At 39.9% G+C, this 26699-nt stretch overlaps 1 protein-coding gene across 3 annotated transcripts in view; it reads left to right on the top strand.

Annotated features, from left to right (window-relative positions):
* The first annotated feature begins 207 nt into the window (after positions 1-207).
* Positions 208-26699, top strand: part of elfn1.L (extracellular leucine-rich repeat and fibronectin type III domain containing 1 L homeolog) — a 358432-nt gene continuing 331940 nt past the window's right edge. For 2 of the 3 annotated variants that reach the window (XM_018236360.2, XM_041576038.1), the window contains exon 1: positions 208-571. The gene's annotated coding sequence lies outside the window, so the exon portion shown is untranslated. Of the gene's footprint in view, positions 1061-26699 lie in introns of all 3 variants that reach the window. The other variant, XM_041576039.1, reaches the window with a different exon arrangement.

Genomic DNA, 26699 nt, shown 5'->3' with positions numbered 1-26699 from the left:
GGCAGTGGGTGGAGGAATAAGTCTACCTCTGCAGATCTCCCTTTTCCAAACAATCCCTGATCTCTTTTAACTTCCCATTGCATTCCGTTGGATCAACATGCTGCTGCTGCTGGTTGTTTAACTTCCACACCCCTCCCCACTTCCTCCAGGACTCCTACAATAAACCTTAACACACAAGCTCACACAAAGAATGCGTTACTACTACCCAACAACTGCCACTGAAATCGCTCTGTCGGAGCTGCCTGGCATTTCCCCGATCCCTCCCCATCTCTGCTTGGAATAGAGGAGACCCGAGGAGCCGGCGGCTCTCACTCACTCACTCACTCCCTCACTCACTCAAGACTCGCTTAGAATTAATCACCGACTGCTTGAAGTCTTTCACTTGACGCAGTGAGGAGCTGCAGCTCTGTGCTCGGGCCGCGTCCAGCCCTTGGATCTGTCTTTTAGAAGAAGCGTGAGGTTTTCGTAAGCAGCTGCTGGGGTGGATTCACGTTGATTGGTGTCCTGATAAGGGACCTGCCCCAAGAGCTTTCAGAAGACCCCCTAGAAGGAGCCTTCATGTCTGAAGCAGGTAAGTGTCTGAGACTGGGATAAGAGCTGTGTGTGTTGTTGCTTCGCTGCCGCAGTGTAGAGCAGGTTCTTTGCTACAGCGCGTCCTGGATGTAATCGCTATAGATCCAGACTCGTCCGCTCTGGTCCATCCCCCTTGCCCTTATTATAAGCTTTGCAGGGAATCATGTCTTTAAGCGACGCTCCGCTAAGGGCGACCCGACAGGCGCAATCGCGCGCACAGACATAGCGTTCTACCGCAAACTCTACGACCTGACAATCAATCCGAGTTCAAACGGTTAATTTCCACCCACATCTGGGGCTCCATCTGTGATAAGAGACAGGGAGGCAGAATGTGAGATGCAGCCTCGGAGATGGAGGAGAGCGTCTGAAGGAATCTGTAAGTCGCACCATCAACAGGGAAACGGGGCTGTCTCCCCGGCGTCCTTGTGCGACTAGTGGCGCGACTTCACTCGGGATCGCGATGTCTGTGGCGTGAGACCAACGACTGGTGAGTTCTCAGAGCGACACATTTATGTGCGTATAAATATCACAGAGGACGGCCGGACGGAATGGCTGCCCCTATTTGTGTTCTAGTTGTGCGGCAGTGTTGCGGGTTCGTGTGTATATTAAGGGCTTTGGTTGAACAGAATTGACAGGCTACACAAAAAGTTTGTTGGATATTGACGAGGGGGCATTGGCTGAATGATGTAGTTGTTAGGCGGGATGTTTGTGTACAGGACGGGGAACTGGAGCTGCTTCTAGTCCCGGCAGTGAGGGGAGCGGAGTTGGAAGCGGCTTTCAGCACCACCGGCTGTAGGACAGCTCCCTGCGCTCATATGGACAGTCTGCAGCGCTTTCCCATCCCTGCACTGGAGCTTCTCACCTCTAATTTCTGTTCCAGCACTGGGGGCAGCCCTGCACCTCCTGCAACTGTCCAGCACCCCTTCCTCTCCATTCACCCAGCACCTCTATATTACTGAACTGCAACTCTCCAGCACCCTTTCCTCTCCATGCACCCAGCATCTCTATATTACTGAACTGTAATTGTCCAGCACCCCTTCCTCTCCATGCACCCAGCACCTCTATATTACTGAACTGCCCAGCTTTCCTTCCTCTCCATACACCCAGTACCTCTATATTACTGAACTGCAACTGTCCAGCACCCCTTCCTCTCCATGCACTCAGCACCTTAATATTACTGAACTGTAATTGTCCAGCATTCCTTTCTCTCCATGCACAAGCACCTCTATATTACTCAACTGCAACTGTCCAGCATTCCTTCCTCTTTCCAACACACTTTCATCTCCATGCACCCAGCACCTCTATGTTACTGAACTGCAACTGTCCAGCACCCCTTCCTCTCCATGAACCCAGCACCTTAATATTACTGAACTGCAACTGTCCAGCACCCCTTCCTCTCCATGAACCCAGCACCTCTATATTACTGAACTGCAAATGTCCAGCACCCCTTCCTCTCCATGCACCCAGCACCTTAATATTACTGAACTGCCCAGCTTTCCTTCCTCTCCATGCACCCAGCACCTTTATATTACTGAACTGTAATTGTCCAGCATTCCTACATCTCCATGCACCCAGCACCTCTATGTTACTGAACAGCAACTGTCATCATTCCTTATATTATTGAACTGCAACTATCCAGCAATCCTTTCTCTGTCCAGCACTCCTTCCTCTCCATGCACCCAGCACCTCTAAGTTACTGAACTGTAACTTTCCAGCACTCCTTTCTCTCTATGCACCCAGCACCAATATGTAATCAAGCTGTAACTGTCCAGCACTCCTTCATCTTCCCAGCACTCCTTCCTCTCCATACACCCAGCACCTTTATGTTACTGAACTGGAACTGTCCAGCATCCTTCCTCTCCATGTTCCCAGCACCTCTATATTACTGAACTGGAACTGTCCAGCACTTCTTTCTCTCCATGTACCGGTACCTCAGTGTAATCGAACTGGAACTGTCCAGCACTCATTCTTCTTCCCAGCACTCCTTCCTCTCCATACACCCAGCACCTCTATATTATTGTACTGGAACTGTCCAGTGCTCCCTTTCATTCCATACACCCACCACTTCTCACTGAACTGCAACTGTCCAGTATCCCCTTACTCTCCGTACACCCAGCAACTCTATATTCTGAACTGTCCATCACTCCTTCCTTTCTATACACCTCCCAACTGTCCAGAACTTCCTGTTTGCCTTACTTCTATCATTCATCTGGAACTGTCTAGCATTATTGCTTCTCCATTCACTGGGGGTGTCCCAACAGTTATGTTTCTGTGAACTAAGGCTGCCCTGCACTTGTCCCCAGAGTACCGGAGCTGCCCTTTACCCTCCTATGCAATGGAATTGTCCAGCAAGTTTATGTTTCTGCTCTGAGTCTATATTGCACCTCCTCTCCTGTGCAGTGAAGCTGTCCAACACCTTCTTTTCATTTTGTACATTAGCAGTGACAAGTATTGGATCTGTCCTGCATCCCGTGTACTGGCACTGTCCAGTATTTCTCTGCCTCTGTTTTGGAGATACCCATGTGTACTGGGGTTGTGTGGCACTTCAATTTTAGTGTACTGAACCTGTCTAAAGCGTTCCCTGGCACCTAGGATTGCTCTTCTCTACATTTGGTTGTAAAATGTACTCAGTAATCTATGGAAATGTCATAGCAGATTACATAAATATTTGTAACATTGCAGCTTACTTAGCACCTAAATACTAAGCGTAGTACACTGGCTGCTGAACTTTCCATGTGCCTATAGAACATAAACAAGCAAAGGGCCACATGAGAGGCATAGCTGATATACACAAGCAGGATGTTATTTTGCTTCACCCCATCTAAACATGACAAAAGCATATTCTATATAATCATTTTTCTCCTTAAAGAGAACCATCACAGTATCTATATATAGCAAAAGCCAAAGCGTTCCTGTATCTTACCACTAGGAGGGTTAATACTACTGTTACAGTTTAGAATCTTCCCTTGCATTGTCTGTTTCAAAGCTGTTAAAAGTATGCATGTCATTGGATGTGATACTCAAAGGCATGGGATGCCTGTAGGGTAAAGCTGCTTGATATATTTCTGTGCCGCCATGAAAAATAGCAAATAATGTGCCACTAAACCATTCCAGGGATCTGCTCCTTTTGCATAGATAAAGCTGTTTGCTGATCAGTCTAGAACTTGTCGAAAAAGAGTAATGGCCTGTTTGTAAAAGCATTCCTTAGAGACTGCAACCTGCCGCCAGCTCATGCAGAATGCAAATCATCCCTTCGGCTCATCTTGCTTCACCTTACATTAAAATAGAAGGGATCAATGGGATCTGAGCTACAGTGTTAATTCAATTGCTGCGACTTTGATACCTCCATTATTGTTAAACTAAGAGCAGGTAAATATCAGATATGGATCTATGCAAGTTTACCACCATTCCAAAATGGAATCTTTTTTTTAAGATTTTCTACTCTGGGTGCAGGCTGGGGGTATTTTAGGGCTATTCTATCCATTATTTAACCATTGATGGAAGTATGTCAGATAAAATACCTTATTTCCTGACAACTTAGATTCTTTTTGCTCCTAAGACGTTTCGGGCTCTCTGAGCCTCGTCGTCAGGTTTTGGACACAAGATTATGTCAGAACTGTTTAGTTGATAAGAGGATATATCTTCTGCCGTCCATATGGTGAAATCCCTGTTATCTGTATTATAAGTATGTGGCCAGTTACTCCAATAAGCCTTGTTTGCATATTCTATGCTCACTTTAATAATATACTCTCTGGAGCCTAGCATGTCACTTTAAAAAATTAAATGGAGCATAGCATTATTGCTTTAAAAATATACCCAATGAAGCATAGCAGACTTGCGCTGTAGCAAACCTAAATGCATTGTCACTTTAACAGATTTGATGAACAAGGTGCATATACACATTAACTGCACGGCTGGTCATGGGTCACTGTAATTCGGCAACATTTAAGCTTAAATACCCCAAGGGATCATTTCAGTACTCAATTGTCTACGGGTTTTCTTTTGGGAGCAAGTCACTAATTATGGCTATTCCCCATAATGAATGATATTGTTTTAATTCTTTCAGCTTTTACTGGTTTCGTTTTGACGTAACATAAAAGACAGATGATGTAAATGATGGCATTATCGTGATTTGTTAGGGAATTCCAGTAACTTTTTTCCCTTCATTAGAGGTTTTGTGAATTACATTATGGTGCAATATATGGCAATGAGAATGTATGTAAAATTTGCAATATCAGTTCATGAGAAATCTTTATTGGTTAAGGGACCTAGGTAATAAGGCAAGAGTTCCAGATACAGGTATGTTACCTGTTATCCAGAATGCTCTGGATGTGGGGGTTTCCAGATAAGGGATCTTTCTGTAATTTGGATCACCATACTTTAATCTTACTAAACATCATGTCAGCATTAATTAAACCCAATAGGCTAGTTTTGCTTCCAATAAGGATGTGTTTCTGGATAATGGATCCCATACCTGTACAAGAAGTCTCTTATTTAGGCATATGAGACACTGTTCTTGGTGCAATTCAATCCCCAACACCCATAACAGAAACTTTAATCTACATTAATCTACAGTGTATACAACAATTACAATTCTATATGAATATTTTTAAGGATATAAGCAATGCGTTTTAATGGAGAATACACATTTTATTATGGGTTGAGTAATAACTTACAATCATGTAACCCTTGCCTGCTTCCCTTTATGTCCAATGCTTCCCTTTCTGCAAAGGGATTGAAGAAAAAGAAATTCATTGTTTTAACAAACCAAGCCAACAAGTAGACAAGAGGAGGATTTCATAGTTAGACAAATTGGAATTAGGTCATTGTTTTTGTTGTAATGATTGTTTTCCATGGGTAGAGAACATAGCACATATGACTATTAGACAGATGGGCATCTGCTGTCTCTGGCACTACCCTTCAATGCACTTTTTTTTCATTCGCAGTTTAGGTTCCAGACTGGAGATGTTTGTATCATTCACTTGATGCATTGCAGCTTTAATTATCGTGGCAGATGTTGCCATAGTTTCCATCCCAGTAAGAGAATTAATGATAGGCACAAAGAGTGGAGTCGCTTGCCAATCAGAAAGGCCATTGTTCACTCGCAAACTCACATGCCAAAGCATGTCGATTGCATTTTAATGAAGTGAAAACAATATCTCACGTGTTTAGGGGGAGCAAGAGCAATTCCAACATGTAGCACCGAGGACCCAGGTTGATTAGATTGTCTCTGATGGAGATGGCTGAACATGTGCCCAAAGATTAATGACCTTCTGCCCTTGATATCTTCCAGCTATTCATTGGCTCTAATCTATCTATTTTAGCAGTAATTGCCCTTCTTAGATAAACCAGCTTCTTTGAAAAGAAAAATCCATGAATTAGTTTCCCCCTCAACACCTTATGCCCTTTGGGATCACAGGAAGCGTCTGGAAGAGGGATGCGGTTTTGTTATTAATAATAATAATGAGTTTTAATGTTATAGGGAATATCACAGGTAGAGCTCTTTGTCCCAGTTTCCATTTCTTCACAAAAATGTCACATCTAACAGCTCGGCGCCTGCTTCATCAGAAATAAGGAGGATGTGATAATTATGCTGCGATTTAAATTAGCTCCTGTCCCTTCCCATTTGGACCTTATGTAAATGCTCATTTAACATTAAAGTCGCATTGTTTTTCTTCAAGAAAAAAAAAAAAAAAAAGCATGGCCTGTTGTGAACTCCTGACTTGTGTGAGGGCAGATTTAGAATCCTAGAGGATTAACGGCGCTAATATATGCAGCGTAGAACGATTAAGCGGCTTGTTTTAGTCTTCAGCTTAGTGAGAAACTCCCCATTTCTCTGTGCTTGGCAGCGTGCAGTCCCTGCTATCAGTTAGTGTGCATTATCTTACTACTCATTGGGTTGAATATTTAATATTCAGTAATGAACGTATTGTTGATGTGCTTACTGCCTTCACTGGGTTATCCAAGTCGCTAAAGTAATGTTAGTAAAGTCGAGAGATGCCATAATGGGAGAGGAAGTAGTTTCTTTTCTATATTTACGAGATACATCAATCAGTGGAACTGCTCATAAGGGACTGGCATGGTTAAATGCTTGATTCCTGAATAGATGTTTCTCTGTTATCTGTGTTGTTGTTATTTTCTTCTGCACAAGCATTTGTATTTTCTGAGCTCCCCACAAAGAAGGGACAATGTGAGAAGCAAGACGTTGAAGTCGTTTTACAGTTCCAAAGTGGCTAGAAGCTGGTTAAAAGATAGACATTCCAGTTGTTCAGGCTAGTGCTTCTCTGTGCATGACACATGTCCAATTTCTAAGGGACCATACATGTTGAAGGGCTCCTAATGACCGTATGTAGCTTTGCTGTTACATATCAGAGGCAATTATGTAGCTGTATCTAACATAGTACAGTGCCTAGGAAGTCTAGGAAGTATGAGGCATGTTAGAAGCATTCACCCATGGTCTTCAGCAAAACAGCATGCTTAACAGGCAACGCACCTTTCAGAGTTTGAGTCCTGGTTTGACCATGACACTATCTATCTGCTTGAAGGTATCTATCTTTATTTGTGGTTTTACTACTGCAGCATTTAATTTGATCACAGATGGAAAAAAGATGAGCGGGTTAAGGTTTGAAGCAGGATTTTATAAGAGGCTGGGACAGTGAATGAGAGATGAGTCTTAAATCGAAAACAAATTATAGGGTGGAAGCTGTGCAACAAGGGGTACATTGGTATACAGAGTGAAAGGGGAATGTGGGAAATTAATCTAAGAACGAGTAGAGAGAGAGAGAGAGAGAGAGAGAGAGAGAGAGAGAGAGAGAGAGAGAGAGAGAGAGAGAGAGAGAGAGAGAGAGAGAGAGAGAGAGAGAAGTATCAGAATATTGAACTCTGAAGAGGTCTATAGTTTAAGGTAGGAAGACTGAGAATGTGTGTGGAAATAAGAGTGGGTTGATCAGTAAGAGATGTTTGCATTGGAATACTGCAAAGACTCTATAAAATGGAGAGTGAGAGAGAAGAAGCAAATGTCAAGCTCCTGATCAAACCAGCACCTGAACATAAGTCTTTTTCTGTGAAATCAGCATACTGTATCTTGGCTATGGCGTGTTCGCAGCCCTCACATGCACTGATTGATTTATCTAATTTCCAAATGAGAAAGAGCTTCTGCGAGGCACTTGCTATGTGCTGTCACGTTCAGCCAATATAATATATATTTGCAAGCAGCTTGAAGCACTCATGCAGGGGCCCTGCCTTTCCGGCTCTCAGCTGAGCACACCGGTATATCTCCATTTCTAGCCATAAAAAGGTGTTTTTGTCAGGTTTTCAATTTCTAATATCAACAGGATTTCCCAGTTGGAATGGTACAAAAAGAAATGCAGCTGAGACTGACCTTTCCACTAAGTCTCCTCCAGAGTGAAGTTTATTTGCCCTTTCTGTAATTATGGTCCTTAAAATCTACTTGCAGATATATTATTCTGTACAAGGGCTCACCTCCCTCTGTTAGCTTGATGCATTTCAGCGCCTGTTTGCATTGTATTAAATATTTAGGCCTTTGCCGTGGAGAATAAAGAGATCATTAATATAAATTGATTCCAATGTTTCAGAAAGGTGTTATCATGTGTATAAATGATACCTATTACAGGAGATGTGGACTGAGCTGTTTGGAGATGGTGGAGTGTAAGTTATTACAGACCATTCACAAATGTATGTCTCATTCATGGAATTAATGTGTTGGGAAAGGCTGTTTTCAATCATCTTAAGACGTAAATCCACATTATGGACTAGCTGGGATGACCTGAATGGAAATTTCATTCTTTGCCATCACTTCATCCAGTGCCTCTTTCAGGTTTGAATAAATACATGACTTATAAATGCATGTGATATCAAGCATCAGCATTCTATATATATATATATATATATATATATATATATATATATATATATATATATATATATATATATATATATATATATATATATAGTAACACAATTAGCCAAGTTGAAAAATGACTTGTCTGTCACACACAAGCCTTCATTCACATCATCCCTCTTTCATTTTACAGTCGCATCTGTTTCGCCTGCCCAATTACACTGATCTGCTCCATACCCATGCAAACAAGGCCGTATTTCCATTTTTATTTTTATTTTTCAATGGATCGTTAAGACTGAGCTATGAATAGTAATCACTTATCGGGTTTTTTTGACATAGATTGGAATGTCTTCCTAGAAAAATAATCTGACAACGCGCTTTACAAATACACAATGGTATTTCATCCACAAAGACCTGGAGCGAAGCCCCAGAAACAACTGACTATATATTATTATATCCAAACAGATTCACAGACAGACCAAAAGGCAAAGAGTCAGATACTACTGGAAGATACACCAACTGACATAATGGGGGCGGATGATAGAGGGAGAGATACATAGATTATGATAAATAGATGATAGATAGATAGATAGATAGATAGATAGATAGATAGATGATAGATAGATAGATAGATAGATAGATAGATAGATAGATAGATAGATAGATGATAGAAGATAGATAGATAGGTAGATAGATAGATAGATAGATAGATAGACAGATAGATAGATAGATGATAGAAGATAGATAGATAGATAGGTAGATAGATAGATAGATAGATAGATAGACAGATAGATAGATGATAGATAGATAGAAGATAGATAGATAGATAGATAGATAGAAGATAGATAGATAGATATATAGATAGATAGATAGATAGATAGATAGATAGATAGATAGATGATAGAAGATAGATGATAGATAGATAGATAGATAGATAGATAGATAGATAGATAGATAGATAGATCGATCGATAGATAGATAAAAGAAAAGAATGATAGATAGATAGATAGATGATAGATAGATGAGAGATAGATGAGGATATATGATAGATAGATGATAGATAAAAGAAAGAATGACAGATAAATAGTAGGGATGTCGCGGACTGTTCTGCGGCGAACTTGTTCGCGCGAACATCGGCTGTTCGCGTCCGCCGCAAGTTCGCGAACGTCGCGCGACGTTCGCCAATAGGCGTTCGCGTCAAAATCGTTCGACCATTCGACCATTCGGTCGCTAAAATCGAACGATTTTCGTTCGATTCGAACGAAAATCGTTCGATCGAACGATTAAAATCCTTCGATCGTTCGAATCGAACGATTTTCGGATGTTCGAAGTTCGCGAACTGTTCGCGAACTGTTCGCATTTTTTGCCGGTGTTCGCGAACGGCGTTCGCGAACACATTATCGGCTGTTCGCTACATCCCTAATAAATAGATAGATATGGATATTTAAGATCTAATGAATTATATTTTCATAAGACATAAAGGGGGTGGGTAGAGAATAAACAGACGGATAGATAGACAGACGGAGGAATATTAAATCCAAGTCAGCATTTAGGGCAATGTGAGACAGAGTATTTGAAATGGTCTTTTATAGGCTTGTCTGCTAGGGCTGCAGAACATCCCCAAGCACATAATGAAATGTCAGCTTTGCTGACACCGCATGGCTCTCCTTGTTGAGGTGTATTTTGGTTGGAGCAGCTAAGCGGAGGTTGCATCCGTCAAAGGCTTTAATAAAAATCATGATATCTTATTTGGTAGATTGAGCCTTCCGTTGACAGGCTGTAAATCCAACTTCACCAAGACTCCATGCTCTTCCGCGGTCACATTTGTATTTCTTGCCTTTGAAAGAGAAATAAATGCAACGAGAGAAAGTAAACTAATCAGACCAATCAGTCGTATTGTTTGGTGCCGTATGCAAACATGGCTGGTGCGTCACTTTCACCTACGTTATATTCAATAGTTAATTTGCTTTTACAATTTGCTTCCTGCTAGGGACGTGATATAGTATGAATGAGAGGTAAATGTCAGATTAAAGCCAGCCTTTACCCCTGGAGCTTGGTATTTAATGCATCATTGTTTGTGGAGTATTAGCGCAGTGTATGTTTATTTAACAGCAAAGAAAAACACTAGATGTGCTCCATTAACAAACATTGTCAAACTGATGCACGGACTATTTTGCTACTGATGTGTTATAGTGGGGTATTTGTCTTTCCTCTGTGATTCTGATGCCAACAATTATGTTCTAGAGCAGGGGTCCCCAACCTTTTATACCCGTGAGACACATTCAAATGTAAAAAGATTTTGGGAGAAACACAAGTTCCTGGGGGTGCCAAATGAGGGCTGTGATTGGCTATTTGGTAGCCTCTATGTAAACGGACAGCCTACAGGAGGCTCTGTTTGGCAGTACACCTTTTTTATGCAACCAAATTTGTCGCCAAGCTTGAAATTCAAAAAAAAGCACCTGCTTTGAGGCCACTGGGAGCAACATCCAAGGATTCTAACATCCAAGAATCAAGGAAAATAAAAGAATACCTGTGCTGTGTACTTTTAAATTGTATCTCCTAAAAAGTTTGAGCAAACGTGTGTGTTTGTTTCTGCTGCACCAATGTCCCTTATCTTTAAGTTTGTCCATTTTTAACTAGCCACAACTCCAACATTTTAAGTCATTCACCCTTGGTCATTAGGTCATATTTCCTGCAGGTTATCTGTTAATGGTCTATGAAACTAAAATAGAACTAAAGCAGTTGACAAGGAAAATTGTGGCGAGACAGCATAGGCGGAGGATAATGAAGCTTTAGTTAGGGCATAGCCCCCCCCCCAACATAAGTATGACCTCTCCCATAGAAATCCATCTAATGTTAGCCTTCCTAAACTGTAATCTCACCCTCCTCCTGTGCCAGTGACAGTGAAGAACAACAGCCTAATCAAAACTGAATCTTGGGACAATAACACCTTCTTAGACTATAGGCCAATCTTTAAGTTAACTTTTAGTATGTTATAGAATGGTTAATATAATAATACTATGAGTGTGTTTAATTCATAATAGATCTTGCCAGACTAACTTAATTTCTTTTTATGAGATTTACTTAGAATTTGCTAAAGCATTTGATACAGTGCCACACAGAAGGTTACTGGTTAAATTAAGGAATGTTGGCCTGGAACATAGTATTTGTACCTGGATAGAGAACTGGCTAAAAGATAGACTACAAAGAGTGGTGGTAAATGGAACATTTTCTAATTGGACCAGTGTTGTTAGTGGAGTACCGCAGGGCTCTGTACTAGGTCCCTTGCTTTTCAACTTGTTTATTAATGACCTGGAGGTGGGCATTGAAAGTACTGTTTCTATTTTTGCAGATGATATTAAATTGTGCAGAACTATAGGTTCCATGCAGGATGCTGCCACTTTGCAGAGTGATTTGTCTAAGTTGGAAAACTGGGCAGCAAACTGGAAAATGAGGTTCAATGTTGATAAATGCAGGTTATGCACTTTGGCAAAAATAATATAAATGCAATTTATACACTAAATGGCAGTGTGTTGGGAGTTTCCTTAATTGAAAAGGATCTAGGGGTCTTTGTAGATAACACATTGTCTAATTCTGGGCAGTGTCATTCTGTGGCTACTTAAGCAAATAAAGTTCTGTATTGCATAAAAAAGGGCATTAACTCAAGAGATGAAAACATAATTATGCCTCTTTATAGGTCCCTGGTGAGGCCTCATCTGGAGTATGCAGTGCAGTTTTGGACTCCAGTCCTTAAGAGGGATATAAATGAGCTGGAGAGAGTGCAGAGACTAAGTGCAACTAAATTGGTTAGAGGGATGGAAGACTTACATTATGAGGGTAGACTGTCAAGGTTGGGGTTGCAATGGGACATGATTATACCTTACAAGTAAATTAGAGGACATTATAGACAAATGGCAGGGGACCTTTTTACCCATAAAGTGGATCACCGTACCAGAGGCCACCCCTTTAGATTAGAAGAAAAGAACTTTCATTTGAAGCAACGTAGAGGGTTCTTCACAGTCAGGACAGTGAGATTGTGGAATGCACTGCCAGGTGATGTTGTGATGCTGATTCAGTTAATGCCTTTAAGAATGGCTTGGATGATTTGTTGGACAGACATAATATCAAAGGCTATTGTGATACTAAACTCTATAGTTAGTATAGATATGGGTATATAGAATTTAATTAAAAGTAGGGAGGGCTGTGTGTATGGATGCTGGGTTTTCATTTGGAGGGGATGGACTTGATGGACTTTGTCTTTTTTCAACCCGATTTAACTATGTAATTCTAAACAACTTTACTATTGGCTTTGAATTTTTATTATAGTTTTTGAATTATTTGTCTTCTGACCCTTTCCAGCTTTCAAAAGGGGGTCACTGACCCCATCGAAAAACAAATGCTCTATAAGGCTACACATTTATTGTTATTGCTACTTTTCATCACTTGTCATTCTATTCAGGCCTCTCCTATTCATATTCCAGTCTCTTATTCAAATCAGTGCATGGTTGCTAGAGTCATTTGGATCCTAGCAACCACAATGGAGAGCGGTTGCATATAACACTAAATAACTCCAAAACCACAATTAATAAAAAATGAAAACCAATAGCAAATTGTCTCAGAATACATCATACTAAAAGTTAATTTAAAGGTGAACAGCCCCTTTAATATATCTCCTAATATATGTATATCATTGAGGACCAGTATGGGACCATCTGGGATGAGCTCTTTCTGTCACATGTGCAGCTATACTAGAACAAGCCTTGAATTATGTTTTTCTCTTGAACCAAAATCTCATACTTCTCATACAATTGTGAGGGTTTATTTAATAAGGAAGTGCAAAGGGCAATAAATCCCTTGGGCAGCATAGCGCTTAAGGGTACCATGCTTTGCACCTCATGCACTAAAATACACACAGCTGTTAAATTGTTTTTGGTATGGTATATGGTATGTATGTTGGGTTTAATGGAAGCCATTCTACACTGATTTGCATGTCTAGTTCAGCACCTAACAATTGTAAATAGGCCCTTTGGTGTCATGTCTAAATAAATTGCCACACTGTGCCTAAAAATAGTATCATTCTCACGTGAGCAAAGTGGACAGGACTGATAAAAAAGAATTCAGGCAACCATATAGTAAAGTCTTAGTAAGACCAACTGTACCCATTTTACCAAGTTCTTTTCTATGCAGAAAACACAGAATATTCAGAGTTGCTAAATATTTCAAGATGAACTCAAGCTCCAGGCTCAGCCTGTGTAGTGGAATATGTTGATGTATCTTCTAAAGCTTTAAGATTAAAATAAATCATTGTCATGGATCTGAAAGGGGAAGTGTTATTTATGGAGTTTGACATTTGCTGGCCATTGTCATACTGCAGAGCGTCAGAGCCAAGATATATCACATTGTCTTTCAGGGCAACTCCCAATCTTTCTCTCTTAACAAATGATTGTGGATAAATGATTAGCCATCTCACATTTTTACAAACTGTCAGTGATTACTCATAATGCTGAAGGTTTTATTTTTCCAAAGGCTGAACTTGGCATGCTTTTTACCCACAATTCAGTTTTTCCCCTTCATATCTAGAGCAAGGGTCCCCAGCCTTTTATGCCTGTGAGCCACGTTCAGAGGTAAACCGAGTTGGGGAGCAACACCATCATAAAAAAGTTCCTGGGGTGCCAAATAAGTGGTGTGCCTCCAAAGCAGGAAGTCAGAAATAAGCACCTGCTTTAAGGCGCACTAGGGATAGGCACATTATTTGGGCTGATATATTTATGGTGAAAATTCACATATTTTGTGAGTATCCAAAATGTGGGTGAATCTGCATGCATGCATTTTGTTTTTCGCCGTCTATTGGCTGCAATGCATTAGACGCAGAAAAACAGTCAACTATCTGTTGGCTTAAATGCATTCGACACAAGAAAAATAATGGCTTTTGATCAGGGTCGGACTGGGGGGGCCCGGGGTCCACTGGGGCTACTGCCCCAGGCCCCCCTTCCGGCGCCGGACCATGCACATGTGCGCGCTGTTTGTGTGCATGCACGGGCGCCTTTGTTGTGCGTGTGCGCGCACACTGAGTGTGCACAAAATAATTTTTGCTGTGACCTCCGACAAAGGGGTTAATCACATTTAAAAGCATTTGTGGGTGCGGACCTGGGCCTGCGGGTCCCACAGAGCCGGGTGCCTACCGGGTTTTTTCCCGGTGCCCTGTCGGCCCAGTCCGACGCTGCTTTTGATGTATTTGGCAACTGAAAAAAAAGCCAATAATGCATTTGCCCCAAGAAGATATGCAGCAAAAAAAAAAAAAACTGTTTCTGCAGAGCAAAACAAACTAGTTTTTCTCATCACTGTTGCACACTATTCAACAGAAGAGACAGAATAGATACACTATACTCACTGCATTTTTGCACCCCTTAAAGCTCTTGCACTAGCAGGTATGGGGTTTGTAAATGACTCCTATTGGAAACTATGTGGAAGTGCAAGAGTGTATATGGATGCAAGCACTGTTAAGAATTGAGTCAAATGTGCTATCGGTTGCATCTGTTTTGTTGGTACGTTGATAAATGGCCGCTACAGTCAATTTTTTTTTTGGGCGGGGACATGATCAAAATCAGCAGAAATACATAAAGTAAACATGCATTGAAGTATCATGCATATAACATGGTATATGTCACGTTCTGTCACTGAGGACATATAGGAAGAAGGGAGTCTGTATATTGGATTACCTGGTGTATAACCATAAATGGAGTTTGGAAGCACGAATAAGTAAGATTTAATGAAAAAACACAGTAACCAGTGAATAAACAGAATAGACTGAGATACTGGCAGGCAAAACAAAGTCCAGTCCAAACTTTAGGACAGGCAGCTAACAGCGAATGTCCGATAAACAAGCTGAGGTTGAGACAGGCAGAAATCCAGAGGGAAAGTCCAGAGAGTAATCCAAGGTCAGTACCGGGAGTTCAATGAGAATGTCCAGGGAGCAGGATGAGGTCATTACCGGGAGATACACATGAAGCAGGCAGGGAACCAGGACAAGGGTACAGGAACAGGGAGAGGATTCGGAGACCAGGAACTAAGAACAAGGCAAAGAACAAGGAATCACAGGGTAGATCTGGCTGGGGAGCTTAATGATCAAGCAACCGGGAGTTGCTTGTAACAGGCTTATAAAAGGGGCAAGATTGTTAATTGGAAACAGTTGAAGTTAATAAGGAAGGATGGGCAAGACAGCAGCAGAGAGAGATAGCACAAGTCCATCATAATTACAAACCCACACTGACTCTAGGGACCCCAGTGGTTTAGCAGAACAGTGCAGGTTTGGTTCAACAAATAGACAAAAGTTTGATTCCTGGCATTTCCTGACAGTACATGCCTTATACACATATCATATAGTCAGGCTTGTTGCGTAGCAGCTTACAGTCAGTATCCAGGCAAAAGGCTGGTGTAGTAATCAGTTGAAAGAATATCAGACAGAGGTGACCGGATGACAGGGAGGCCAGACAAAGACCAGCTACAGTAGAAATAAATGCCGATGAGAGATTGTGTATGCAAGATAATGTTTTACAACGTGTCCATGCATATCTGAAGACCTTCCTCTATTAACCAAACAATTGGTGCTATCTCTATTCATTACTAAGGGAATGCCTTCGACTCTAAACTCTAAACTCTCCTTCCTAATATAGAAGAATAAACAGACTAAAATGTTGCTAAAATCAACAATCATGCATCTTTATGTTAACTTTTAGTATGATATAGAATGGCTAATTCTAAGCAATTTTTTTTTTATAGTTTTTTTAAATTATTTGCCTTCTTCTTCTGACTCTTTCCAGCTCTCAAATGGGGGTCAGTGACCCGTTCTAAAAACAAATGTTCTATTAGGCTACAAGTTTATTGTTATTGGTACGTTGTATTGCTCATCTTTCTATTCAGGCCCTCTCTTATTCATATTTCAGTTCCTTATTCAAATCAATGCATGGTTGCTAGAGTAATTTGGACCCTAGAAATCAGATTGCTGAAACTGCAAACTGGAGAGCTGCTGAATAAAAAGCTAAATAACACAAATAATAAAAAAATGAAAACCAATTGCAAAGTGTCTCTGAATGAATATCACTCTCTACATCATACTAAAAGTTAATCTAAAGGTGAACAACCCCCATTAAAGCATGCTGGGAGCTGTAGTCTGGAAAGCTTGGAGTTGTGTTCTTAATTTAATATTGATGATTAAAACTTTTCTCTAGCTCTCCATAGCCAGCAACTGCATTTGAATGCAAAATAATCCATCAAAAGAGCGTCCCACCTGAACTTTGGGACTCCATGTTCCTTGTACGCTTTTTAGAATTTGGAAGCCACATAGTTTTTACTGTCGAAGAATAACTAAACAGTCGAATGTCCTCCCACCTGATGTTTGATTACAATGTAAAATCATAATGACTCAATGTGTAAGATAAGAGCAAGACTACACAGTGTTAGTGTCTGGATGGTGAATTCTTTTGTATCTGTAATTGTGTTTTTGGTCATCTTCTTAAGAAAATTGAGGGGGTGTAGTAGGATCATTTTATGGAGGGTTTAGATCAGTTTTGAACAGCAAGATTACAAGTGTAAATACTGTACCTTTAACACTACAGGAATGTTATCCATTATCCAGAAATGCAGAAAACTCAAAACTATTGGAAAATCATCTCCCACAGACTCCATTTTAATACAATTAAAACTTTTAAAAATGATTTATTTTTTCTCTGGAATAATAAAACAATACCTTGCACTTAATGGTCGCTGAGCTGCATGCAGCCACGTTGATGGCAAAAACAATTATATTGGCTTTATTTAATGTTTTAAAGATTTGTTTTTTTAGTAGACTTAAAGTATGGAGATCCAAATTACAGAAAGATCCTTTATCTGGAAAACCGCAGTTCCCAAACGTTTTGCATAACAGGTCTCATAACTGTACTAGGATATAGCTCTTGCTTTCCTGTTATTAAGTCTATGACATAAACATTCTTTCAACTAAACATAACAGAAATTCATTACGCCACTTTCCCATACATCACAGCTAAGATATTTCTATATATTAGAATATCTACATCATTTGTCAGAAAATGTTCTCCTGTCTACACTATCCACTCCAGATATTCAAATCTTAAGCCTTTCTCCCTAATTGCTCCTTATAGTTACTGAGTTTCAGAAATCTAAAGTAGAAATGCTTTTATGAAATCTGTCCTTATCTACCTTAATATAGTAATAGAATATTATACCCCTTGTTATTAATTATAAGGATATAAGTCACCTTGGAGTTCCATGACATGCATAAAAGCATCTGGCCTTTGGCTTTGTGCTTTTGTATGGACATATAACTCCTCAGTAACTTCTAATTTGTTTATAAATTTCAATAGTTCCATATTCTCTCACTTTATATATAGAAAAGTAGTTAATCAAAGATAAAGGCCCCAATGAGGGCTGAAACATTGCAAACACAAGTGATGTTTGAATAAAACCATTTGAAAAACAGTTGGAGTGCTGGTCCAATTTGAACTTTATATATATATATATATGTGTGTGTGTGTGCAGTGTGTATAGATAGATAAATAGATAGACAGACAGAACGATAGATAAATAGATACATTTTACTGGAATAGAAGCCTTCTGCTAATACATCCTTTATGGAAATGTACATCATTAGTGATGGGAGAATAAATCCGGCAGGTACAAATTCGCTGCAAATTTCCACGCCAAAATTTTTTCTACGCACGTCGGAAAAGTTGATCGCATCAAAACCGTCACACGTCAACATTATTCGGACGTCCATTGACTTTAACGCCAGCATCAAAATTGACACGAGCGTCAGAATTGATGTGGGCATCAAAACTCGCTAATTTTTGCAGTTTCTCGAATTTCGCAGGACAAATTCGCCCATCACTATACATCACCATATGCATCACCATTTCCATATACATTACCATATGGCAAGGATTCAGTAGAGCAAGAATGTTATTTATAGTGATGGGCGAATTTATTCGGCAGGCGCGAATTAGTGGGGAATTTGAGCGATTCGCCGCCAGCAAATAAATTTGCGAAATGCCCCCGAAAATTCGCCTGGAAAAATTTGCCGGCGTCAAAAATGGGTGCCGCTTCAAAAACGAGACGCCGGTGCAGTTTCGTGAATTTTTCGCCGCAAATTCGCCCATCACTAGTTATTTACAATCCCTTTTTGAGAAGTCACCAATCCAATCAGATAAGGATGTGCATATGCATTGTCTGGCATTGCCAAATACAGCAAGTGCAAAATAGGACTAAGATGCAATTATGGACAATTTGGAGTTGGTTTTAGAGAAGTTGAATGAACCTTGGAAGAATTGTGCATAATGAAGCTACAGCTGTATGCATTGCATTCCTGTGAGCAAAGAAGAATCAAATATTATCCCAAATAAAGAAATAATATTTCATGTTCAAACACCAGAGAAAAAAAAGATGTCGTAGGGCCACCCTTAATACACTCCATATTACCAGTTTGATCCTATCCATGTTCTTCATTTCGAAGTGCAATAAAAACCCACTTATGTAGCATTTACACAAGTCGCCACATAACCTGCATGTTAGTAGGTTTTATTAAGCTTTTTACAGGAGCTTCTTATTTCCTCAGATTTATAGGATACGTATTTATAATTAGTATTTACAAACAGCTAAGCAACCAACTGACAGTATATACCGGCTGGTTCCTATTTAAGGAATTGCACTAAACAATCTGTAATTGCACGCAGTCATGGGATGAGCAATTTATCAAAGTGAATTGTCATTTCTGTATTGCTCTGTTGCCTTTACATGAGTTTTGCGATGTGTCAGCAGTTTGAGAGTCGAGCAGGGAAGCCATTTTCATCAGTGCTATCCTAAGACTTAATTCCGCTTTGCATAGAATGTGGTTAATTACAACGAAGGGCACCAGCTACAGGAACTGTGCTAGCTGCCAAGTCTTCACCCTATCTGTTTAATAGTGGAGCCATGCTCCAGTCTTGGAAAGGAAAAAAAAACCCCCACAAAACAAATCATTTTATAGCTGCCCAGAATGTATAAGAACAGACCTATTCACTGAAAAAATACTAATGGAGATGGGTTGAAGGTTCAAACCTACAGTATTAGAACTTACAGAACCCACACGCCTGCATAAACACAGAAACACATAAATGTTTATGCAGGCGTGTGGGTCCTGTAAGTTCAAATGCCTGTTGTGATTTTTAATATTCTGCATAAACTTGCATTCACCTAATTCTAGATCTCTCTATTGGCCAGTTATAGGGCTCATTTAAAGCAAGGGCAGTTTACAAAAATGTATCCACTTGTTGTGTGTATTGATGCTATTCATTAGGTAAATGCACCTAAACATATTCCTTGCACCAGAGCATATTTGTGCCAAGTGCCATGGTGTCTACCAAGTCTACTTAGTTACCCTACCCAATGGTGCCGGTAATTCAATTTTTTTATTATTTATTATTAAAAAATCTCGTTTCAAGCAAAAACCTGATAAAATAGAGCAAAACCCCAAATTGCTCGATTTTTTGAGCTTTTTCCCAAAAAGCTAGAATTTTTTGTAGTTTTGCCTGAAAACCTCGAAAAGGTTGGATTTTGCAGGCTAATTGCAGCGCAGATCACAATAACTTATATACAATCTTGGCAGGTCTGAGATGGCGTATTTTCAAATCCTGGCTTTTTGCTGCATCTGGCTGAATAAACAAATTTTGAAAAAAATGAAAAATTCGAGTTTTGCCCCAAAAAGCCTAAACGGAGTTTAGTAAATGACCCTCACTTGTGTCCAATTGGTTGGACACCAATTGACATTTTATGTATTTTAACACATTGGGGTGTGTTCACTTACACAGATGCAGTGAGCACCTGGCCAGCCACTGCACTCCCTTTCCAACACAGTGTGCACATAGATGTACAGAGCACCGGAGGAGAGGAAAGTGAGGCACGGGAAAGCGCTGGAGGGGAGGTGAGAGCATCTAACATGGACTAGGGCTAGGCAGAAGACAGGTACCTGCCCAGCGCCCCCCCCCCCTTTTGTTGCACCCTAGGCAGGTGACTCTTCTGACTATCCCTAGTTCCGGCCCTGCTAGCAGGGTCTACTTCATCTATAGCTGAAGGCAGTGTGCCAGACTCCTCCAAAGATTTTTTTTGCAGGGGGACCAGTGCACTCTAGTTGCACCACTGCATATCAGCCATGTATTTTTCTACATTGCACCATTTTTTCCCAGAATGATGGCATCATTGCATAATTGCATCAAATGGCCAATTTTCTTAACACAATTGCATTACGTCTACCACTGTCTACACCTGTCTACTGTCTACACCTGATTAGGTGTAAGTGTGCTCTGCCTATTGACACAGGGTGCAAAGGGAACCCTGGAGCTACTGCCTGGTCAGGAGGTGGAGGCAGCTCTAGGGTCCTCCTGCGTTAATAGGCGCAACAGCAGCCGATTTGGAAAGTGAGAAGTACTTTTTTCTGTAATATAATGTTTCTAGTGCTGCAGAATGTCCCCACAATGTCAAGTGCAGCTCATAATTAGACATTTAAACCAGCTAAAATTGTCAAAAGTATAGAGGGGGTCAAACCAAGAGAAATAGAATGTGACAAATGTGCCTACGAAATTGAAAAACTGTGAGTATTCCTATCACTCTCGTATACCATGTATATACTTAATAAATGCCACAAAATTTTACAGCCAAATTAAAAGTGTGGAATTATCTGTATAGCATATATGGCTCATTAATTGTGAAATACTGTCTAGAAAGGTTCCTAGTTCATTGTCTACTCATGGAACATTCATACGGTTTCAAGAAAATGCTGTACGTGTTGCAATAAGGAAAACCACATCTTTCTCAGGTATAAATAACAAAGTTTTACCATAAGGCCCTATACTCTCTTTTTACATATTTTTACATGCTGTAGCCAGGAGAACAAATGTCATTTGATACAGGTATGGGACCTATTATCTAAAATGCTCCGGTTTTCTGTATAAGGGATCTTTACATCATTTAGATCTCCCTCCCTATCTTTCTACTAGAACATCATGTAACCATTAAATAAACCCAAAAGGCTGGTTTTGCTTCCAATAAGGATTAATTATATCTTAGTTGGGATCAAGTACAAGCGGTTTTATTATTACAGAGATAAAGACAATAATTACATTTTTTTTTAATTATTTGATTAAAATGGGCCTATGGGAGAGGAACTTTCTGTAATTTGGAGCTTTCTGGATAACAGGTTTCTGGATAATGGATCCCATTCCTTTATATATAACTGCAGTTACTGCTGCTTAATGTAATTGAGCAGTCTCTAGAACTGGTTCAATGACTTATTTAAGGATGCAAATTTGACTGCAGGTCGATGGTACAGGTATGGGACCTCTTATCCAGAATGCTTGGGACCTGGTGTTGTTCCAGATAACAGATCTTTCTGTAATTTGGATCTTCATACCGTAAGTCTACTAGAAAATCATGTAAACATTAAATAAACGCAATAGGCTGGTTTTGCTTCCAATAAGGATTAATTATATCTTAGTTGGGATCAAGTACAATGTACTGTTTTATTATTACAGAGAAAAAGGAAATCATTTTCAAAAATTTGTATTATTTGGATAAAATTAAATCTATGGGGGATGACCTTCCTGTAATTCAGAGCTTTCTGGATAATGGGTTTCCATATAACAGATCCCATACCTGTACGTAAACATGCTCCTTTGGAACTTGCACCTGCCAATCCTTCTCTGATGAATGGAGCTGCACACCCACCCCTCACTATGTGTCCCCCAGAATTCACTTTAAACCCCCCCCCCCACACACACACACAACCTTACTTTAAAGGTCAGTTAGTTTGGTGATAATATTTTCAGTTTTCCGCATCAGGGAAGTAAATTAGACTACTTGGAGCCAAAATAAAGGACCACTTATATATAATGGGCATAACTGTACTGTTCATTATTCATTGTTACATTAAATGATCTTTGACAGAAGGTCTTGTGAATTCTGAAAGCAGAAACCAGTAATTCTAAAGTATTATCATGGCTGCTGGCAAATCTTTTGACCTGGCAGTCAGGTACACTGTACTTACATTACTGCGGCAGTAGGAGTTTCCAATCTCTGTAGCACTTTGCCAGCATGAATGCGTCCTTTATATTTAAGAGTGGAAAACTACCTAGCACTAATTAGTAGCCCATACAAATTAAACTGATTTTTCAAAAGGAAAGATATGGGGATGATCGTATCCCATTAAAAAAATAGTAGAAAGTCTTCCCATGAAATAATTGAGGATAAAAACTATAAGGCCGAACAGGAGAGAACCAGATAACAGAAGGCAAGACAGGGCAGGATAGGATAAAGCATAAAAGTGGGGTACTTGGAAAAATCTCTCCTATAGGACCTGTTATCCAGAATGCTTGGGACTTGGGGTTTTCTGGATAATGGATTTTTTTGTAATTGAGATCTTCATACGTTATGTCTACTAGAAAATCATGTAAACATTAAATAAACCCAATAGGCTGGTTTTGCCTCCAATAAGGATTAATTATATCTTAGTTTGGGATCATGTACAAGGTACTGTTTTATTATTATAGAGAAAAAGTAAATCATTTTTCAAAATTTGGATTTATTGGATAAAATGGAGTCTACGGGAGATTGCCATTCCATAATTTGGATCTTTCTGGATAACGGTTTTTCAGATAACAGATCCCATACCTGTATTAGAAACTTGCAAATGATCACGCCCTACTGCATTGGCAGCTATGGCTACAGATGATTCAGTATGGCAACTGGTCTGCAACAGCTGCAGCATATATATATATATATATATATATATATATATATATATATATATATATATATACATATATATTATATTTATATAAATAGTTTAGCCCTTTCAATGACAAAGACTATTTTCTTAAAAAAATTATAAAGTTCCTTTGGGTTAATTAATTAACATTTCTGGAAAAAGTTAATTTGCTTATTTATTTTTTTTGTAATGTGAGCTCCAGGTAATATTTCTGAATCCTCCTTTTTTAATACCGGCAATTGTTTCGTGGCCCCCGAGCCTCTGTCTGGATGATGATGAGCTCCCACCATTCTCATAATTTAGATCTAAAAGCGAGAGGAGGAATTCACTTTGCACAGAGGCATTTACTAAGCAGAAGGATCGATGAAGAACACGGAGAGAATACCAATTAGCCCAAAGTTGAACTTGATCTGCTTTCCTGAAAAACAACATTTGCTGGTTATTAAGAGATATCATTAGTAGCCTTTATTCCTGCAGAGGCAATTCATATGTAAAAATACAGAATAATTTTATACAAAACCAATTGCGGTCAGTTATAGTAACCTCCAACCCTGGTTTAAAGGAGAACTAACACTAACTAATTAGTGACCCTATAATTACTGAACCTAGTCAGAGGTACAGTAGGTTATCATGCAGTTCAGTCTTTACCTTACCTTATATTTATTAGTATGGTTTACAGCTATTCTTTACATAGTTTTAAAGTGAAAACATGTCTGTGAGTTTTGACATTACCTCTGGTCGACTGGTAATGGTTAGTGATGGGCGAATTTGCGCCGTTTCGCTTTGCCGAAAAATTCGCGAATTTCCTTTTTTTTTGGACGCGCCGACTTTTTTTTTTTGACCCCGGCGAATTTTTACCAGCGAATTTTTGCGGCCGTTTTGCAAATTTATTCGCGGCCGTTTTGCAAATTTATTCGCTGGCAGGGAATCTCGCAAATTCAATGCGAATTTGCGCCTGGCGAATAAATTCGCCCATCACTAGTAATGGTATCTACTACTACACTATGTTGTTGTTTAAGCAAAAAGTACCATCTATAATTTATATATCACTACTAGCTTACAAACACAGGCACAGCTTATAATAAATCTGACCAGCAATAGATAGTGATGGGCGAATAAATTCAGCAGACACGAATCTGCGGCAATTTCCGTGTTCCGCCGCAAGCAAATGAATTCAAAACTACGATTCGCAGACGAAAAATCCACCGCATTAAAAAAAATAGTTTTTTCTTCAAAATTGGTGCATGCTTAAAAATTGACGCACGGCAAAATTATTCGGACGCCCATTGACTTTATTGCATTTGAACCAAATAGTCGCGTGTATAAAAATTGGCGCATGTCAAAATTATTTTGACGCAGTGGCGGAACTACCGGGGGAGCAGGGGGTGCGAGCGGGCCAGGGCCCGCCCCCCTCTAGTGACGCTACTGTTTTGACGCCCATAGACTTCAATGTGCTTCGCGAATTTCCGTGGTAGTTCGAGAAGCCTCACTGATTCGCCCATCACTGGCAACAGATAATATCTGGGTGCTTTGTATCCCACGTTAAAATGAATAAACCATATATTATGTGTATGTCCTTAAATAAACAGTGGGACTCAGATTTCCAGTCTGTAAGCAAGGTGCTTGAATCCTGTAGCCGTAATATGTAAGGAAACCAAGTAATGTGATCATTCCTGCAATGTAATATGTAGAATTCCGTAACAGTAGGCTGGGGATGGCAACACAATCTGACAAATGTTTTTTTATGGACAGTGACTAACGGGTTCGGCCAATTAGTTAACATGATGAACTGAATCCTGATTTCCCTGCAGGCATTTTTCCTCATCACACAATATTAATGGTCATCATTAAACTGCAAACAGTGAACTAAACCCGCTCAGTTATACAGGGAATAGGCCTTATCCCTTGGGACCGATCAGACTTGTGTGTACAGAGGACCTCTGCATTTTTAAGGCTTTTTAATCATTCATTTGGCAGACGAAACTGAGTTGGTTGCATTTCTCTGACACAAACTACCTGTCGTTTCATCATTATTGCCGGAAAATAAACAAGCGTCCATCTGCTTATCTATGTGACCTTTAGTCAGGGTTATATAAGACATTTTAACTACGGAAAGTAGATCCCGAAAGGAATGAATTTTTTGTTCTAGTTGCTGGCTGTATCTTCATTAAACACTAGAGTGCAGTTTCTGCAAAAAATGAAAATGCCCGATGCCAGCACTGAAGCCAAGTACGTCACAAATCACAAGTCCATAATTTTTTGCTTTTAATAGTACAGTTCTCTGTATGGGAAGTGCTACTCTGTACACATCGTTATTTTTTTGCATCAGCAATACACATTCTATTAAAGGAAACACAGATACAAATGTATTTGATATGCACGAGGGAACTGAAAAACGTGTTGACTCCAACAGAGGTTTAAAGGACAAACGAGTACAAGAAGAAATTATTTTTGTTCTGTTTCATGTGGAATACAGCACTAATGAATCTGACCCTTTTATCATGCTCAAAATCTGCTTTTTTAAATGATAAAATATTAAAGGCCCACTAATAATAACTGAATATGATTAATTTAGCTTTGAGCTGTGTGGGTTTTCCATTTTGGCACAAAAGTGTGTTTTTCAAATCCAAAGTCTGTATTTTATTGCAATGTGTTTGTTTATGTGCTGTCCAATAGCAGACATGTGTAGCAAAGGTAAAGGTTTTTTTCCTACCTTTACCTTTACATAGGAAAGTGCCTACAAAGTTAATCCCAGCTTTGAGCTGTGTTTGTTCACTGTTGGGAAGGAGGATTTCTTTTTCGGCATGCCCTAGGAGTTCCTTATTAGTGATGGGCGAATTTATTCGCCAGGCGCAAATTCGCGGCGAATTTGCGCGATTCGCCGCCAGCGAATAAATTCGCGAAACACCCGTGAAAATTCGCGGCAAAAATTCGCCGGCGTCAAAAAAAAAAATTTCCGAAAAAACGGACGCCGGCGTCAAAAACGAGACACCGGCGCCGTTTCGCAAATTTTTCGCCGTTTTGCGAATTTCGTGCGAAATTCACTAATTTTTCTGCGAAACGGCGCAAATTCGCCCATCACTATTCCTTATTAACCAGGGGTGTTGCCTGGGTTACAACTGGAGGATCACACTCTCTTTGGATCCCACTTGCTGGAGAGAATGATGTTGACTGAATGATGCGGTAGGAGGCCTCAGTAGGAAAGGACTGTAAGACTAGCTAGTTTGAGACTATATCCTTCGAGAATAGAACCTGCAAAAGCTTCCTCTAAGAGTCAGGCGTAGGGTGGTTAGAAGAGCAACCAGAAGCTCCAACGTGAGCAACGTATCCCCGGCAAACAAAAGGATAAAGACATCCCAAGAAAAGCACCACTGTGAAGCCATTGTATTGTAGGGACTGAATTCCTGTCAGTAAGTACTACCTTTGACTGAAACTAATACCCTACCTGTGCCTAAT

Source organism: Xenopus laevis, chromosome 9_10L, assembly GCF_017654675.1.
Source record: "Xenopus laevis strain J_2021 chromosome 9_10L, Xenopus_laevis_v10.1, whole genome shotgun sequence".
Taxonomy (NCBI): Eukaryota; Metazoa; Chordata; class Amphibia; order Anura; family Pipidae; genus Xenopus; species Xenopus laevis.
The sequence above is the reverse complement of the archived record's forward strand: the minus strand, read 5'-3'. Positions and strand labels throughout refer to the sequence as shown.